This window comes from Gigantopelta aegis, chromosome 3, assembly GCF_016097555.1.
Source record: "Gigantopelta aegis isolate Gae_Host chromosome 3, Gae_host_genome, whole genome shotgun sequence".
Taxonomy (NCBI): Eukaryota; Metazoa; Mollusca; class Gastropoda; order Neomphalida; family Peltospiridae; genus Gigantopelta; species Gigantopelta aegis.
In genome coordinates, this window is record NC_054701.1 from 28,409,676 (window position 1) to 28,415,944 (window position 6,269).

Consider the following 6,269-nt stretch of genomic DNA (forward strand, 5'->3'; position numbering starts at 1 on the left):
CAACAATAGTGAGAAGATGGAGTGAAACCAAATTATAATCTCTATCAACAATAGTGAGAAGATGGAGTGAAACCAAACTATAATCTCTATCAACAATAGTGAGAAGATAGAGAGTGAAACCAAACTATAATCTCTATCAACAATAGTGAGAAGATAGAGAGTGAAACCTAACTATAATCTCTATCAACAATAGTGAGAAGATTGGGTGAAACCAAATTACATACTGTATAGTGAGAAAACAGGATGAAATGAAACCACATATTCTGTCAACAATGAGGAAATGATGTGGTAAAATTATAAACTGTAACAGTAATAGTAAGACCAGACAGAAAAAACAGAACAACCCCACATACCCGGTACCTTATCAATAACACAGTAAGCTTTACCATGTATTGTTATCATAAAAAGTGAGACAGAGTGGACTACAGAAAGCATGTAAGAGTAAAGCAAAACCACACCCTGTATTGACACCGAGAATAAAGTAAAACTTATGTAGCCTAGCAATAAAAGTGAAATGAAAAAGAGAAATCACGTACTGTATAGTAATAAATTAAATGTAATAATAGTGCAATGACAGTGAAACCATGTATTGTACAAATAAATGTGAGACGGTGAAAGTATATAGCATCAATAGTAGCATGGTTCCTATCAATTGGTGCTGGTTGAACCTGACCAGCAATTACAAAATTGTGATGTGCACTGTTGCTGCCAGCCACCAATGATAATGCCATGTCAGCATAATGAAGTTGTGAATTTCACTTTATTTAAAGAAAAAAAATAAACAATTGCATAATCATATATTATAGGTACCGTAATTTCAGGTTCACAAAAAATACTGTTTGGGTTAAATGATACAAACCACAACTGCACATTGCCAAGCTGATGATGATATCTGTTACATAGAACAAAGTAATAAGATAACTATAAACAACAGTTCTGACATATTATATATTAAATATTTAAAACTCAAGCATGCAAAACTGCAGAATGACACTAGTTATTCAGTTAAAAACTAAATTAATCTATAGATATCAAGTCCATGAAACCGATACATTAAGTCCATTACAAAAACAAGGCACATTGATTTTATTGCAAGCATAATAAAAACTGGCACCAATTAAAACAGCAATTGTAAAATTAATGTTTGAAGCTATTGGCAATATTATCACTGAAAGCTATTAATAAAAAACTCACTCAACCTCCAACAATATAAAACAAAAAAACCCCACAAAAATCAAATCAAATCCCCCGAAACAAATGGTACTTGCAAAATAGTTAGGAGAAACATAAAACATTCAAATATTTAATATGTGTAACATAACATTTTATGTAGAAACAAGTGTTTTATTGTTACTGCCCTTTATACTGTCAAGACTGTAATGACATAAACAAAGTGATATGCTGTCAATGGCATCAGTAAGTGGATCATGGCACAGTAGAGGGAAAACATTTAACCATTACAATACTTAATTACATATACCCCATCACCGCCAATTGTATACAGTTCTGTGTCCTATCTCTCAGTCAATTTATTTTAATAAACTAATCCAGACCAATGTTATCTAACTCTATACATTAAACAAGAATTCTGCAGAATTCTACCATAAAAAACATTTGGTTCACTGTGATGAACATCCATAGGTGCAACCATAAACCATGTTTAACTGACTTAGGACTTATAGTTTGTAAAAAAAAACCCTGATCTTAACACAAAACTTTATTGTTAAACTTTGACACTGTTGTCTCCACCATCATCGAAAAAGTAATACATATATACCTTACCGTATCACTTTGTAAAGACGTAACAAAAAGCAACATCCGCCCCGACATTCATTAACATTTTAGTTGCATGTAGTTATTGCATAAATAAAAGTTATTAAATCTAAAGACAAAGTGTGTCTATACATTGAAAACATGATACAAATTATTTACGAAATTAAATACATGTAATAAAATATTAAATTAATTAACTGAACATCAGACATAATTTATATTAAAAAAAATATATATGCATTAAAATCTTGCATAAAACTTTTTAACATAAATACAAAATTACATAAATCCAAAGTAGTTTGAAATAAGACATTGTTATGCAAATGATATGCTGTAAGTTATATTTAAAAATATTTGTCATTAAGAAAACAATCCTTGCATTGTAAAAACAAAAACATTAAAAACAAATTTAATCTCAAATCTAGAGAATGACATTGTTTTTGCAAACAAATAGTGGACAGTAATTTCATCAGGTATTACCCTTAGTATACCAGTGCATAGTTCAACAACAGTGCTTATTTTCAAGTGACATTCAAGACCATAACAATCTGACAACAGAAATGTTGTTAAGAAAATTAGCAAGGAGAATCAAAGACAGAATAAAGATCATGTACCAACTTATTAAAACATAAAACCTATAAATATACATTTAAAAAGTAACTACCAGCTAATTCATTGATATACACAACAATGGCACTCTTTATTATTAATCATATACTTTTTCAGTTTATATACATCAACCATATACATGAACCATGTTACATGAAAGTTAGTCTATTTTATATGATATTAATGAGAAAAATCATGAATGTTTGAATGTTTTTTTTTATTTATGGGCTACATTAAAAATTATTAAAAGTTTCATTATTAAATGGAAGTGACATTTTTCTAAAGATAACATCAATGAATGTGTATATTAGACAAGGCAGACTATGGGAATAAATTTAACATGTTACCCATACATGTATGTGGAAATATATTTTAATGATAATTCTATTACCATAGAGATCATATGAGTTGATACAAATTAAAATTACATTAAAATCAATTACCCTTGAGGTAAAAATTTAAGCAAGAAATGGTAAATAATGTGTCACTTAATAAGATATTATTAGCAGCCAAAAATGTGTAATAATTGAATATATTTTACACTGTCTACTAAGAAGGGTCAATGCCTTTAAAAAAGTTTGAGTCAAACTGATTCATGAAGAGTATTTGGAAAGTACATTGTATTTTTATTATACATTATCATTAAATCTTCTATGCTTAGAGATAAAAAGTAATTCAATATGTGAGTATATTAAAGATTCTTGGTCCACTTACAACACTGTGTTGTATTTCTTGTCACTATCTTAAGCTTCTATAGAAATTAGGACTTAAAACACTGTCTTGAACTTCTACTGACATTAGGACTTCAGACACTGTCTTAAGCTTTTATTGACATAAGGATTTCAGACACTGTCTTAAGCTTTTATTGACATAAGGACTTCAGACATTGTCTTAAGCTTCTATAGAAATTAGGACTTCAGACACTGTCTTAAGCTTCTATTGACATAAGGACTTAAAACACTGTCTTGAACTTCTATAGACATTAGGACTTCAGACACTGTCTTAAGCATTTATTGACATAAGGATTTCAGACACTGTCTTAAGCTTTTATTGACATAAGGACTTCAGACATTGTCTTAAGCTTCTATAGAAATTAGGACTTCAGACACTGTCTTAAGCTTCTATTGACATAAGGACTTCAGACACTATCTTGAACTTCTATTGACATTAGGACTTCATACACTGTCTTAAGCTTCTATTGACATTAGGACTTCAGACACTGTTCTAAGCTTCTACTGACATTAGGACTTGAGACACTGTCTTGAGATTTTAAAGACATTAGGACTTGAGACACTCTTGAGCTTCTATAGGCATTTGGACTTCAGACACTAACTTAAGTTTCTATAGACATTAGAACTTCAGACACTGTCTTGAGCTTCTATAGACATTTGGACTTCAGACACTATCTTGAGATTCTATAGACATTTGGACTTCAGACACTATCTTGAGATTCTATAGACATTTGGACTTCAGACACTAACTTGAGATTCTATAGACATTTGGACTTCAGACACTAACTTGAGATTCTATAGACATTTGGACTTCAGACACTATCTTGAGATTCTATAGACATTGGACTTCAGACACTATCTTGAGATTCTATAGACATTTGGACTTCAGACACTAATTTCTATAGACATTAGAACAACCAATAATACAAAGGACATACCGAAATGAATATTCTAAGCAAGAAACTATGTTTTATGCAGACATACAGTATGCAGGGTTTTATGTCTAAATGTTGTCTTGATGCCCATGACTTTGACTTTGAAAATTTTAGCATTATTTTACAAACATTTTGTAATTTTCAGTTGCATTTCAAAAACATCTCATTAAGCTAAGTTAGAATTTAAAAGAGTAATATTATACATACATGTAATATTATACAATGCCTAAACCTTGAAATATATGCACGCAAATACAGTTTAAGCTTATACATATAATTTATTCAAATTATTTAATAGGCTTATATCAATTTTGCATTATGAAATATTGTGGTTTTTAAAATATATCTTTATATATATATAATAAAAAAGGAATTATTTACATTCAGATTGGGAATTTTTTAAATCTAAAGTTGGGAATAAAAAAATGACAGCCTTTGGGGAATAGTTGGGAATGATGCTGCTTATGGCAGTCTAGAAACATAGGTGATAAAACCTGGTACAATGTTTTTAGTGGATTATCTACATTTAAATGCCAAAGTTTACTTTTGGCAGTCGTACACAGTCAAACGTTGTTATATTTATGTTGAAGGGACTGAACCTAATGACTGGAGATATTGGGCATAACTTATACCATGGGACCCTTTCTCAATCACAGTATCAATAGCCTGGCTGACAAGTTAACAGAGGTCAAAATAATGATGTTTACCTAGATTTAATATGCAAATAATGAACCACAGATATTAAAAATTAAATATCTAATCCACAGGAATTTGCAGTAGTGCATAAAATGTGGAACAGTAGTTACAAATAATTATTAGTCTTGAGTATCACATGACTAAATGTAGAGATTTAATTAAAGGATTAAGTAAAAGCATTTTAAGACATCACACTGAGGATTTTAAAAGTTAAAAATTGTACATCAAGGTTACTGCTCAACAGGTACTTTGCCAGTGATTGTCGTAAAAGTAGGAATGTTCTTGTTAGAACCCTAAATGTTTATATTAAAAACAATCTGAATACATTAAATTAAGATACATGTACTAATATGAAAATGAATACATAAAATATGCATGAAATAATGAATAACACATTGTGTAAAATGGCTCAAAAGATGCCCAGTGTAATGTAAATAAAATTGTAAAATATGAATACATTTTCAACAATATGTTTGAATATGCCCAAAAAGAACAAAATAAAATATGACATAACATATAGTACAGAAGAGTAGGTAATGAATCAGACGTAACTAGTATTGTAAGTTTTTGAGTTAAAAATATATAACGTAATTCTGCCATTAGAACAACCAACAATCAATAACCAACAGATTAAAAGATCCATGAACATCCTTTGAAATAACTCAACAATAAAGAGCAAAAGACACATTATTATGGAATGTGAAATTGCGAGTTACAAATTTTATAAACAGGCCTGGTGCTTATAAAACTTTTAAAGTCTGGACTCGAGACTCTAATAGAGACTGAGACTTTAATGCCATGACAACTCCATACAAATTGTATGTGTGTGATGTCATAAGAGTTTGAATCTGGACTCTAAAAGTTTTATAAGCATGGGCGCTGATGTCTCTTGAACTTCTTCATAGGTAAGTATGTGAGTGCATGTGTGTTAGTATTAACAACTGCAATGCTTAGTGGTGTAATTTTACTAAACTTGAAATAGAAAAGAATAACTATAAAGACTCTATGCCAGAAATTCAAGTTTTGATTCCTTGCATTGGCAACATAGAATTTTTAAGTGAAAATTGGAATTTTTGTCAATCAAAAGCTGTGAAAATATCCATCATGTATTCCAGATATATATCACACAAAGTCAACTAATTTAAGTCTTAAACTTCTTTTTGATATGTCAAGCTTACACTTCTTTTCTACCATTCTCATTATTTATAACAAACTGCTTTACTCACAACTCGACTGCTGCTGTATTATTAGTGTGAACAGTAAAGTAGTAAGACAAGAACAGAAAACAGTTAAACAGAGTTTAATGAAACTCCAGAACATCTTTTTATCAGTGCTTCTGTTGTTATGTGGCTAATTTGGTAAAGTCTATGAAACAAATGTTTCTAGCATAAGCATACAAGCTCCAATTTTTGTATGGGGAGGGAGGGGTGGGGTGGGGAAGGAAAGGCTGATTTGTGTCCAAATTAAATGAAAATATCCAAATCTGGATCACATTTATTCATATTAGCATTGCTGCCAAGTAGCT